At 35.1% G+C, this 14,724-nt stretch overlaps 2 pseudogenes; one reads left to right on the top strand and one right to left on the bottom strand.

Annotated features, from left to right (window-relative positions):
- Positions 1–3,995: 3,995 nt before the first annotated feature.
- Positions 3,996–9,897, bottom strand: LOC120140144 (annotated as a pseudogene).
- A 1,984-nt stretch (positions 9,898–11,881) lies between these two features.
- Positions 11,882–14,710, top strand: LOC120140158 (annotated as a pseudogene).
- Positions 14,711–14,724: the final 14 nt, after the last annotated feature.

Here is a 14,724-nt window from a genome sequence, read left to right as displayed (position 1 = left end):
ACAAGAATTCAAAATCGATAGTTTTTTTTAGTAGAAATCAAAGAGATGTTAGAATTTTAATTGCTTTTGAAAACTTACAGAGATAAGGAGAAGAAGTAGAAGGGAAGTTTATAATAAGAATGAAGGGTTGGAACGTTCTAAAGTTCAAAAATTAACCGCCCACAACGAGTCACGTCGAGGCGCTGCGTTGCGAGTTTCTGGGTACTTGGGTGACGTTTTATATCGTTACGTTGATTTAATCTGCTGAAGCGGCTTGGGCTACCCATTACATTTGTGGGTTTGAGTCAATTTTTGCTTTGTTTAGGTTTGGGCTCAATTTGATCCCATACGTATTTTATTTAGACGACATATTATTTTTTTTCTAGAGGATCCAGATTTAAGAACCTATAAAAATATATACATTATCAATAAATTAATTTTTTAAATAAATAATATATTATAATTACTCATATTAATAAAAATAATAACAATAATTACACAACACATTATAAGAGTGACTAATCGTGAATGGAAGCCCAACCATAGACTTTTTGGACCGCAATTTGATTTCTTATTTTATTTTATTTTGAATAGAATAAAATGATTATACAATAGTTTTTATTAAAAAAAAATTAATCTCTTGAAAATATGTATACAGACCGCAAATATAATCATTCAAAATTAAGATCTTTAATAAGAACAATATTACCTTTTATCACGAGGACACCTTATGAGTTTGATTTATTATTATTTTTGTTTGGTGAGGATTTGCAATGAATAATTGTCTTATGCATGTATCGATCATGCATGATTACATACTTATTTGATTTGATTTAGTTTATAAAATACATGCTTATAAGAAACTTAACTAAAATGGATTGGGTCAATAAAATTTAAATAATCTAATTAAATTAGATTAAAATATTAATAAAGAACATTCTACAAGATAAATTGTTATAAATAGTGTACTTAAATAAAATGCCAGCTCACCTCTGAATTATTTATGAAATAAGTAACCAAATAAATCTTCTTTCAGCTCGTTAATTTTAAAATTAAATAAATAATTCTTTTTAATATTTTTTAAATTATTATTAACTTTTAAGAGTCAATAATTAATTATATTATTAATAATTTTATCAATTTTAATTAATATAGAAGTTTTAATTTTAATTAATATAAAAGTTTTAGTTTTATTTTTTATTATATCAATTCAATATTAATTTTAAAATTTTAAATATATTTAGCTTGAATCATTTAAAAAATATATAAATTATATATTAAATATTTTATATAAGTTAATAATTTAATCAATAACATTTATTAAGTAATAATATTTTTATGATTTTCGTTATTAAAAAATATAAACATAGATAATTAATATTTTATATTATTTAATTAAAACTAATTTTATTTACTTTTAAATATCAAGAGTCGAATTAAAAAAACATAAACATAAAAAGTTATGTTTTAATATTTATCAGATAAAAATTAACAGTAAAATCAAATGAAAAAAATAAAAATAATCAAACTAGAGGGGTAAACAAATAGAGCTGAGCTCAATTAAATTCGAAAAGTGTAAAAATGTATTCAACTCAATTTGAAAACTCACGAGTTTAAAATTGTAAAGCTAGACTTGAATTTGAAATAAAAAATAAAAGTTTGACTCTACTCGAAAGCTCGAAAACTTAAATTTTCAAGCTCGACTAAAATTAAAAAAATTAAATTCGAAATATTCTCGAACTTAACTAAAATTTAAATTTAATTTTTTTTAAAATTTTAAAATATTATTTATTCGAATTACTTGTAAAATTCTCTTCAACTCATTAAAAATTTGAATCTAATTTAAACTCAAATCGACTCATTAAGAGTGATATCATCTAATTTACATCCCTACTTGAAACACCACAAAAACTATAAACATATTAACAAAATGTCAGCTCACTTCTAATTAATATATGAGAAGAAATGCCAAAGATAGATTAATAATGAAACGAAGCCAAAAACAGAATGGCGAGAAGCATGTGGACGAACTCCGGTATCGTGCTGCTCTCAAACTCACCAAGATCACACCTTATTTTCTTATTGTTGTTGGAATTTTCTAAACCATTTCAGCTAAGAACTAATCATATTATACATCTGCAGCAGAATCGAAACAGAAGTTTCAACAACTCCACACACCCAAAATTTGGAGATCGATTCTTTCTTCGACCGCCGCCTACACTGTTTCATGGCCGTTTCTCTGTGGTAGCTCTTCAGAACGTCTTCTTTGTAAGCTAAATCTCTGGTGTCCTTTATGTCGTCGGTGCCGAAGAATACATCTCCGAACGTCTTCAGATCGATTCACTATTTCATGGCTGTTGGAATTCAAGTGTCATCCCTTCAATTTTCAGGTAAACAATATGGTTAATCAAATAAAAATTATTATATAATATTAATTGTAGTAATTAATGTTGACTATTTTAATTTGTAGTTTCAAATGATACCACGAACTCAACATCAACAGAATTACAACCAACTGTTTGGATTGAGATTGCTACAACGAAATATTCCACAAGTCATATTATTATCATATTATTTTTATTTTATGTAAACATTTAAACTTTTTTATATTTATAGAAATGAAATTATTATATTTTTAGTGAAATAATTGTTTAAATCTTATTATTTTGCAGTAAGTAAACTATTTTTTTATTTAGATTTGTATAAATAATGTTTTAATATATATTGTCATTAAAAATGTGACAATTTTTAGTTTTGCCACTATGACCTTATATATAGTGACGTTATGCATAATCATCATTAAAAATATTATTAGATATATTATGTCACTAAAAATGTGATAATATCTATTTCGTCACATATAAGTTGATTTTAATGCAATATTTGTGACGATATAAATCATCAATAACGAAATTTTACATAATTTAATGACATAATTAGTTGTCATTGAATATTAATTATATAATGACATTATATATAAATGTCATTCATGCTACTATTAGGTGACGATATACTACATTACTAACAATGTGACAATTTTCTTTTCGTCACGTATACAATAAAATTATTGTGTTATTGGTGACGATATGATTTATTAATGACGAAAATGACATCATGTAGTGACAAAAGTAATTGTCACTGAATGCAAATTAAATTGTGACGTTATCCATTAGCGTCACTATATATTTAACAATACATGACGATAACACATACATCGTCACTTTTGACATTTAGTGACACACCTAGGGTGACGATCGTCGTGACATTGACTTTTACGTCACAAAATAAAACTAGTGACATAAATTGAAGTTTTAGTGACAACAACCTAGATGCCACTAATAAGAAAATTTGTTGTAGTGACACCGGAAACGAAGAGAAGGATCAGGTTATGTATTGGCTTCCACCGCCGTCGCCGTCAGCCCCATCGTGGGTTGGGATTCCTTTGGCCATAAATGGGAGAAAAGAGAGAGGGGTTGAGAATCAGATATGGTAAAAGAGTAGTTCTAGTTCATTGGGGGAACTGGATAAGTATTTTTTATAGTGATTTGACTTAGCTGCAACTTACTATCATCGAGACTGGGTCGTACCCAATATCAAACTACGTCGTTTTATTGGCTTAACTAGAAAATAGGTGTCCAATATTAAACAATGTCAAATTAAAATATAATCAATAATTAGTTGGTATAATGAGATAGATATTAAGTATTAAGTAATGTTATAGGTTTAAATCTTTACATTGTCAATAGAATAAGCTGGGTTAAAAAAATCGTCTCTATAAATTGACTTCTATAATATTCAATCTAGATTAGTTGATTAATAGATCAGTTAACAATGGTTAAATCATTTATATATATAAACTAAGATTTTAAAGTTTGGTATACTACATGAAATAAAACAAGTTATTAATTTGAAGTTTAAGAGAAATGGTTTCTGTAAAACAAAAACAAATATCAGCAAAGATGAACATGAGTTTCCATCAAATAATCACGACTTTGCTCATTTTGGAGTGATTTGTTCTAGGAGGGCCAATTTCTATACCAACCCGCCATGCAAAGACCAAGCCACTGACACCGAGCGAGAGAGTATGGTTGCAGAAAGGGTTAGGCTCGATCTCTGCAAGTGCTATAATCAAATCAACAACATTGGTCGCCACTGCCATCAACCTCATAACCCTATATTCTCTATCTTCCTTATCTTCTGTTTTGATCCCTCTTCTTTTTCCAAACCAATGAACTTCTTTTCTGCTTCCATCCCTTGTTTCATGGCAATCAAATCTGAAACGATGAAGAAAACATACCCAAAAGACTCACCAAATGCAGATACGAAGCTCATCCTCTTGGCCAGATTTTGATCCAAAGTCCCGATCCTCGATAACCAAAGGAAGTGGTCAAAGATGAAATACACCATCTCACCTGTTGCGGAAGACGGCTATCGGATAGAGTAAAATCGCAACTAATAATTTGAGAAAATAAAAATGAAGATAAAAGAGACACAAAATTTATGTGAAAAACCCCTAAATAATATAGGGTAAAAACCACAGACAACGGTAGAAGAATTTCTCTATGAGAAAATAGGAATTACAACTTCTCTCGATCTACCAAGGAGAAAACAATGATAATTCTCTCTTAAATAAAAAGGAGAAAACAACTCTTAAGGAACTCTCTAAATTCTCTCTAGTATTGGAAGAAAGCTAGAATGCTTTGGGATGGTTTTGAAGCTAAATGAGCTAGGGTATTTATAGTTGAAGCTTTAAGGACTAATTTGTAAATACCCTAAATTACAATGACTAATTGCATAGTTTTACCATCCAAAATTTTCAAACAATTTGGTGGCCAAATTTGACCAATTTTGCCGCCCCATTAATGCCACCAAATTGACACCCATAATGTTGACTAATGATGCAATTTGGTGTGCCAATTTTCAACAATCCCCCACTTGAAGATTTGATTGGAACAATCACATCTTCACACCATTCTTTCTACCTTGTACCTTTCATGTTGCTTATGTCTCTGACAGGCCACAGGAGGATCGACACCAGGTAAATTTATCAGCGTTGATCGCATTCGTCATAAAATCTGCTATGTTGTCTTTGGTATGGATCTTCTGCATATCTACTGTCCCTTCTTCCACTTTTTCACAAATGAAATGGTACTGAACTCGTATGTGCTTTGTCCTTGAATGAAATTCTGGATTCCTTGCTAGATGCAAGGCGCTTTTACTGTCATAAAATAGAGAGACATACTCTTGATTGTGCCCAAGCTTCTCCAATAGCATTTTCAACCATATTGCTTCTTTACTAGCTTGTGTAGCTGCTACATATTCTGCTTCTGTTGTGTATGTAGCCACAACTGACTGTAATTTTGAAACCCAGCTTACAGCTCCACCAGCAACTTTAAACACATATCATGTAGTAGATTTGCTTTTATCCAAGTCCCCTGCATAGTCAGAATCTACATACCCATTGATTAGTAAGTTTGATCCTCCGTAATATAATGCAACATTTGAGGTCCATTTGATGTATCTCAGGATCCTCTTTACTGTATTCCAATGCTCTTTTCCTGGATTCGCCATGTACCGACTAACCACTCCCACTGCTTGTGCAATGTTTGGTCTTGTGCATATCATATTGTACATTAAACTTCTCACTGCTGATGCATACGGTACTCGAGACATCTCCATCCTCTCTTCTTCACTACTAGGACTTATACTAGAGGATAATTTAAATTTAATAGGAAGATGGGTAGAAATTGGCTTACAATCTTGCATGTTGAATCGTGACAAGATTTTTTTCAAGTAATTCTTTTGTGAAAGCCAAATCTTCCTATTACTTCTGTCTCGGTGAATTTGCATCCTTAGAATCTTGTTTGTTGATACCAAGTCCTTCATTTCAAATTCCCTAGCCAGTTGTGCCTTCAATTCTTCAATATGATCTTTGTTGGGTCCTGCAACCAACATGTCATCCACATACAACAGCAAAATAACAAAATCGTTATCACCAGACCTCTCGAAATAAGCACAAGGGTCTGCATTAAGTCTGTTATATCCAAGGCACATAATGAAAGAATCAAATCTCTTATACCAACACCTCGGCGCCTGCTTTAGACCGTACAGAGATTTGTTCAACCTGTAAACCAAGTTCTTCTTTTCTTTTTCTTCAAAACCTTTAGGCTGGAGCATATAAATTTCTTCTTCAAGATTTCCATGAAGAAAAGCTGTTTTAACATCTAGCTGCTCTAGATGTAAGTCCAATGTAGCACACATTGCCAAAACTACTCGAACTGTTGTTAGTCGAACCACAGGAGAAAATATTTCATTGAAATCAATACATTCTTTTTGAGCATATCCTTTGACCACCAGTCTTGCACGATACCTCTCAACTTGATCGTCACCATTTCGCTTGATTTTGAAGACTCATTTGTTACCAATTAGCTTCCTTCCTTGTGGTAGTGGCACAAGGTCTCATGTATTATTTTTATGAAGGGATTCAATTTCTTCTTGCATCGCCATCATCCACATTGAAACATCTGAGTTGTTTATTGCCTCCTGGTATGTTGATGACTCACTGTCCTCTGTTAAAAGGCAGTATGCAATATTACCTTCTATAACATAATCTTAGTGTCAATTGGGACGTCTTCTCACACGATCTGATTGAGGAGTTGTTGGAGCTTCAGAACTCTCTGGTTCTTGTTCATCATGTGTTGGTTCTGCTTCAAAAGAATCTCATTGTTCAAACTCTTTTTTCACATGTATCTGAGTAGTCTCTGACTTTTCAAAGCTATCGTCGTCTTCTTTTCTTTGTAATTTATCTTCTACAAAGATAACATCTCTACTGATGATCACTTTGCGGGCAGTGGGATCCCACAAATGATACCCCTTTACTCCATCAGCATACCCCAAGAATTTGCATTTCCTGGATTTTGGATCCAACTTTGAAATTTCTTGGGAGTTGTACATCACGTACACTATACTTCCAAATACATGGAGGTTTGAATAATCAGCTGGTTTACCAGTCCACATATCCATTGGTGTCTTCAGCTCTATTGCAGTTGATGGAGCTTGATTCACCAAATAACAGGCGGTATTGGCTACTTCTGCCCATAATGATTTTTCTAGGCTCGCATCCCTCAACATTGCTCTTGTTCTTTCTAACAAGGTTCTGTTCATCCGCTCTGCCACTCTATTTTTTTGAGGAGTGTTCGCCACTGTGAACTATCTTTTGATACATTCTTTCCTGCAAAAGTCATCAAATTCTTCACTTGTGTATTCCCCTCCATTATTTGTTCTGAAACACTTTATCTTATTTCCAGAATCAAGTTCCACCCGCGCCTTGAAGTTTTTGAAAGTTGAAAATACGTCTGACTTCTTCTTGATAGGGTACACCCAACATCTCCTGGAGTAGTCATCAATAAATGAGACAAAGTATTTTGCTCCACCTAGGGATGTAACTGGTGCTTGCCATACGTCAGAATGAACCAATTCTAGAACACTTTTGCCTCTAGAATTTGATTTGTTGAATTTCAACCGGTGCTGCTTACTTGTTATGCAATGGTCACACAAAGGAAGTGTTACCTTTGTTAAGCCTGGAAGTATGTTTTGTTCCACAAGGACTTTCATTCCTTGTTCTGACATGTGTCCAAGTTTCTGATGTCATAACATTGCAGAATCTGAACTACATGATGCAACAGGGGCTTCTGCTTCTTGCAATGTCTCTCCCTTCAGCATGTACAAGTTTGCAGCTATCTTTTCGCCTTTCAACACCACAAGCGCTCCACGGAACACCTTCATGATTCCTTTCCGTGTTTCAATCTTGCTTGCATTATTATCCAACAATCTGTAGGATAATAAATTTTTCTTCAGGCATTTCACGTGTCGCACATCTCGAACAACTTTAATTGTTCCATCATACATCTTTAATTTGATGGTTCCCACGCCAATGATCTCTAAGGCATGATCATTGCAACTATACACAGATCCTCCTGAGACAGGTTCATAATGATGGAACCATTCTCTTCTTGAGGTCATGTGATATGTTGCTCTCGAATCAATGATCCATATATCTGCAAATCTTTTTCTACCTTCCACGGTGGTTGACGCTTCACAACATAGAGCATCTCTATCATCTGAAGTGTTTGTGGTATTGCCTTGTGGGTTGGAGTTTTTATTTAGACTCCAACAATCCTTCTTCAAGTGACCCTTCTTTCCACAGTTGTAGCACTTTAAATTCTTCTTGCTCCTCGACTTCGATCTACCATGTTTGTGATTGCTGCTTTGGCCACGTTCTGTTGATCTCCCTCTCATCGTTGTCATCATTGTCAATGCTTCTGCTTATTGCAGATTTACTTGTCTGTCTTCCTTGTTTTTGCGCCGATTTTCTTCTTGTAGAACAGCAACTGCAACGTCATCGAAGACTAGACTGGTGACATTACTGTTTGTCAAGTTGATAATGAGTTGATCATACGAATCACGTAGACTTTGAAGTAGAAGTTCAACACGTTTTTGTTCTCCTATTTTACAGCTTAAGGATGTAAGTTGAGAAAATAAAGTGTTCAGTGTGTTTAAGTGCTCCGTCACTGAATTAGATTCTGACATACGGAGAGTGTATAATTTCCTCTTAAGGAAAATTTTATTGTGCAGCGATGTAGCCTCGTACAATTTGGTGAGATGATCCCATATCTCCTTAGCTATCTTTTTCTCCTCGATGCTTGACAATACTTCATCTGCTAATGCTAGATGAAAGTTTTCCATAGGATTCCCGTCTATTTCGATCCATTTGTTGTCATCTGTGAAATCCACTGGCCTTTCACTGATAGTTGCTAGACAACCGTCTTTCCTCAGGATAGCCTTCATCTTCAATTTCCACAATGAGAAATTTCTCCCATTGAATTTTTCAATATCAAATTTCGTTGTCATAGCTTCTTTTACGGATAGCTTCCACTATTTCACTATCGTGAATAGTTCTCTAGAACCTTCAAAGAATGGGTAATAACTTCTTATTTTCTTATGTTGGAGGATCCACCTTTTGGTGGTAACCACAAAGACAATAAGCAGATATTACACACTCTAATCTAGCTCTGATACCAATTGTTGCGGAAGATGACTATCGGATAGAGTAAAATCGCAACTAATAATTTGAGAAAATAAAAACGAAGATAAAAGAGACACAAAATTTATGTGGAAAACCCCTAAATAATATAGGGTAAAAACCACAGACAACGGTAGAAGAATTTCTCTATGAGAAAATAGGAATTACAACTTCTCTCGATCTACCAAGGAGAAAACAATGATAATTCTCTCTTGATAAAAAGGAGAAAATAACTCTTAAGAAACTCTCTAAATTCTCTCTAGTATTGGAAGAAAGCTAGAATGCTTTGGGATGGTTTTGAAGCTAAATGAGCCAGGGTATTTATAGTTGAAGCTTTAAGGACTAATTTGTAAATACCCTAAATTACAATGACTAATTACATAGTTTTACCATCCAAAATTTTCAACAATTTGGTGGCCAATTTTGACCAATTTTGCCACCCCATTAATGCCACCAAATTGCCACCCATAATGTTGACTAATGATGCAATTTGGTGTGCCAATTTTTAACATCACATGCATTAGCAAGCACTGCTAGGAACTTGAAACTTGGGGTTGAACCAGGGTTTCTTCTCAAGGCACTGAAACCAGTTAAGAACCTGCCGGTTCTAAAGGTTTTTCTGCTCAGACCCGAGGCAACTTCCATTGTTTGAACCTGTTGGCGATGTCTGGGTGAGTTGCTTCGAGTTGCCAATTAACAAGCTTGGAGACGTATTGGAAGGTTTTTACAAGCTTGTCGATGCCATCTCTTTTGGCCAGAAAGATGACCAGTTTGTCTACTGTCATTCATATTTTTTATTATAGTGGTGAGGTTGAAGTTTTGATCGAAGAACTCGTTGAAGATTTGTTGGAGGGAATTCTCTCTGTGGTTTGGTTATTAACGGCCAGTAGTTTCTGTTTTCTGTCTGATTACATACACGGCGATTTATGGTGCCATGTGGATAAATTTCTTCTTGTGTCAATGCATCTTATCTACCATAGGGTAAGCTACTTGTAATGCACAGAGAAAGTAATTTATCTGTCCCGATAAATATGTTTCTTTTAGATTTTAGATTTATCTCATTTAAAATGTTTTATTAATACGAATTAAGTGATTTCAGTAGTTAAAAGATTATTATTATCCATTGAGATTTTGAGTTCGGACATCAAATATGGAGAGATATAAGCATTCATTATAGAAATGGTTAAGAGTATTCGAATAAATATTACATTGTATTCACTAAAGATTTATACAAAAAAATGTCTTATTAGAAAAATTAACAAAAAAAATAACAATTATATTTTCTTTTGTTATCCTCATATATTTTATTCTTTTATTTCTATTAAAATAAAACGGTTAAATATATCAATTACTTTTTGGGATACTTTATTAATTGTCTCATTTTACATAATTTTATACGTGGTCAATTATATCTCTAAAAATTATGTGCTTAATTAACATGAGATAAAAATAATGAGACGGAAAATAGTAAATTTGTAAGAGTTTTTGGTAAAATTATTAAATTAGAAAAGTAGACGTAGAAAAAGAAAAATTTAGTTACGACAGAACCAATATAATATGTTATTTGAAATATTAAATGAACAAAAAAAAATAAATTAAATGTGAAAGTATATTTTAATTCATTGTTAAATAAATAATTTTGAATACCAATATCGAAATATTGAAATAATTTTGAATATCAAAATTTTGGATTTTATTTTCTTATTTCGGAATCCACCACCAGATGAATGGGATGGAAATTCAAAGACCAGGAATTCCATTTCTACCCCTATAGTTTGAGGCTGGCTAAATAAACTTGTAATCACGGTTTTAAAAAAAGGTTCGCGACCGTGATATAACGGTTTCGCGACCGCGATATAACGGTTTCGCCACCGTTCGAGTTACCCGTGACGACCGTAATAGCGTCCGCGACGGCCGTAATAGCGCCCGCGACGGCCACAATCACGATAAATTCGAAATAACCTAAAACTCGACCGCGATTTGAAACCCTGCTTGTAACACCCTTTGATCTTCCTTCCAATCCACGAAATGAAATTGATAATGCTGGATTTTCCCATCCATGACCATAACCATGGAATCATACTTAGCAAGTTGATATAAAAAAACAATTTCGGAAGAAGGGGAAGGCTAGGGATGGCAATGGGTCGGGTCGGGTCGGGTTTTGGGCCACCCGACCCGACCCGAGAAGAAAGGGTTCTCCACCCGTGACCCGACCCGACCCGACAAAATTAATGTTTCACCCGACCCGACCCGACCCGAATATATGACTTAGAAACCCGACCCGACCCGACCCGAAATAAAAAAAAAATTTAATTCAATGAAAACAGTGACTTAATTGAAAAAAATTATATATGGAGGAATATTATTGTAATTATCCCTAAATATATAAGATAAAATTATATATATTTTTCGGGTCGGGTCAGATTTTTTTACCCTAAACCCGACCCGACCCGAACAGTGCATTAAAAAAAAACCCGACCCGACCCGATCAGAACCCGAATTTTTTTTAAAAAAATCCGACCCGATCGGGTCGGATCGGGTCGGAACCCGTCGGATTCGGGTTGAGTTGCCATCTAGGGAAGGCGCCCTTCATGAAAACAAGAAAAGAAAAGAAAGTTGATCAAAGGAAATGGCGATGCATGTGAGGCTGACGCTTTTCTCCACTGAAACGTTAGAAGTTTGAGAAATTTCCTGATTTTAATATTACTAAAGGAAGAAAAAGAAAAACACTTTCTTCCTTCATCCGCCCTTCATTATTACACAGATTACAGGGTTAAGGTGTAAGAGATTTGAATAAAATATTGTCCAAAACCATGGAATGTGCTGTCCTATACTTTGTTGTTTTTCCCACACCACAGACCCATTCATACTGCATATATAAAATAACAAAGACCAACCCTCTCCTTCTCTTTCTTCCTCTTGTCTAAATCCATCTTTTTCTCTTACTTTAATGTTGTTGTGAAACTCCATAAACGATCAGTCTTTGAGTACTTTCATTTTCAGCTTTGTTCAAACCCTATTCCTGTTGTTTCTGGGAACATGGCTCAGCCTTTTTTGCTTCACATTGCTCTTCTTTCCACTCTTTGTTTTGCTGATGACCCTTCTGTCTTCTATGATTTTAAACTCTCCTACATCACCGTCTCCCCTCTCGGTGTTCCTCAACGGGTTAGTTTTCTCTGTTTTAGTATGTTTCTTTCAGTATATCCACCTCTTTAAGTAGCTGGTTTGAATCTGCATATAGTATGGGAGAGTTAGTGAACTATTTGTCTTGATTTAGTTTGCTCCGTTCACAATGTCGGGATCTTGTTTACACGTCGTAGTCGGTTGAGTTCATGTTTGTTGATTTGCCTCACTTGTATTGGATTCTTGAATTTGCAGGTTATAGCAGTTAATGGGGCATTTCCTGGATCTGTTGTTAATGCCACAACCAATTACAATGTGGTTGTTAATGTTCACAATCAGCTTGATGAAAATCTTTTGATGACTTGGTAGGGTTTGAGTTTCCTTGGGATACAATTTTACTGTTATTATTTGTTGAAAGTGAAGTTCTTTAGCTTCTGAGGTCTGATTCATTGTTTTTACAGGTCAGGAGTTCAAATGCGGAGAAACTCGTGGCAGGACGGTGTTCTCGGTACGAATTGTCCGATTCATCTGAAAAGGAATTTTACTTACCAGTTTTAGGTTAAGGATCAGATTGGGAGCTTTTTCCACTTCCCCTCGCTTAATTTTCAAAGAGCATCGGGTGGCTTCGGTCCCATTGTTATTAATAACCGGGCAATTATCGACATTCCTTTCGCTCGACCAGATGGTGACATTGTCTTCTTGGTTGGTGACTGGTATACCAAGAACCACACGGTTAGTAAGTGATGAAGGGTTGGGACGGTGCATGAAGTTTTCTTGCAGTTTAAGTCTGATAATTGACACACTCTTCTTTTAGGCATTGAGAGCAACTCTCGATTCGGGTTAAGAACTACGTATGCCAGATGGAGTTTTCATTAATGGGAAAGAACCTTACCGGTATAACTCGACTCTTGTACCTGACGGTAATGAATATGAAACCATTAATGTTGGTCCAGGTATTTTTTCAAACAAGTTATTGATAATGTTTCATGTAACATCAGTTGAAAGGAGTTTTTAGTTCTTAATCTACAATGGCATTGTGTACTGCAGGCAAAACTTATCGCTTCCGAGTGCATAATGTCGGGATATCGACTAGTTTGAACTTTAGAATCGAGGGCCATAATCTTGTCTTAGAGGGAACAGAGGGACGATATATGATGCAACAGAATTTCACCAGCTTCGATATTCATGTGGGAGAAGTCATATTCGTTTTTAGTTACCATGGATCAGAATGCAACAAAAATTACTACATTGCGGCAAGTGCTAGGTTTGTGAATGAATTGATGTGGGAAAGAGTAACCGGTGTGGCCGTCTTGCATTATTCCAATTCAAAAGGACCAGCCACCGGTCCGCTGCCTGCTGCGTCGAGCGATGTTTACAGCCAATGGTCATCAATGAACCAGCCCAGGGCCATCAGGTTTATGCTCATGCTCACACTTCCTTAGCATGTCTTTAGATTCATACGTTGTTTTCACATACTAAACTCTATTTTTGCAATGATTAGGCAAAACACTACGGCAAGTAGAGCTCGACCGAACCCCCAAGGATCTTTTCATTACGGATCTATTAATGTGACCGAAACATTAGTGATACGGAGCTTGCCTCCGATTAGAATTAATGGGAAGCTTCGTGCTGCACTGAACGGCATCTCATTCGTCAAGCCTGATACACCGATCAGGCTTGCTGACCTTCACAATGTAAAGGGTGCTTATAAGCTGGATTTCCCCAATAAGACGAACGAGAGAACTCCCAAGATGGATCGATCCATAATCAACGCAACATACAGAGGATTCATAGAGGTCATATTGCAGAACAATGACACCAAAATTCAGAGCTTTCACTTGGATGGCTATTCATTCTTCGTGGTCGGGTAAGAAACTTCATACATGCATGTACGCACAATAACGTGCCGAGTGCTGAGCTGCTTAGGGTGTTTGATGCAGAATGGACTTTGGTGAGTGGACACAAAACAGAAGAAGCAATTACAACAAGTGGGACTCCATCTCTCGCTGCACGACCGAGGTTCAAACAAGGACATATCTAACACATTTTACACATATTTGTTGTGTTACAGAGTTGCTTTTGTGTAGGTGTACCCTGGTGGATGGACAGCAGTCTTTGTATCCCTTGATAATGTAGGAGTACGGAACCTTAGAGTGGAGAACTTGGACAGATGGTACCAAGGCCAAGAGACCTACATGAGAATCATCAACCCTGAGGAAAATGGCAAGACCGAGATGGCTCCTCCTGATAATGTTCAATATTGTGGTGCTCTGCAGAGCTTGCAGAAGTATGTGACACTGAAATTTTATTGAAAATTTCTCTGCTTTTTTTCCTGATTAGCAATGGGTGGTTGTGATTTGCAGGGAATCAGCAAGCTCTGCTGCAATGGCATTGCACTGTGACAACTCCAAGCTGCTAATAAATTTGGTCAGGACAATTTTGCCATTCATTTATAGTTTTAGGTGATTATCTGATGCAGCTTTGATGATAAGATAGCTGTGCGAATCAAGTGGAGCACAAATTATTGTTTCTGCTTGTGC

The sequence above is a fragment of the Hibiscus syriacus genome, unplaced genomic scaffold, assembly GCF_006381635.1.
Source record: "Hibiscus syriacus cultivar Baekdansim isolate YM2019G1 unplaced genomic scaffold, ASM638163v2 tig00110782_pilon, whole genome shotgun sequence".
In the NCBI taxonomy this organism is placed as follows: Eukaryota; Viridiplantae; Streptophyta; class Magnoliopsida; order Malvales; family Malvaceae; genus Hibiscus; species Hibiscus syriacus.
Note: the sequence above shows the minus strand (reverse complement) of the source record. Positions and strands in the feature narration are given on the sequence as shown.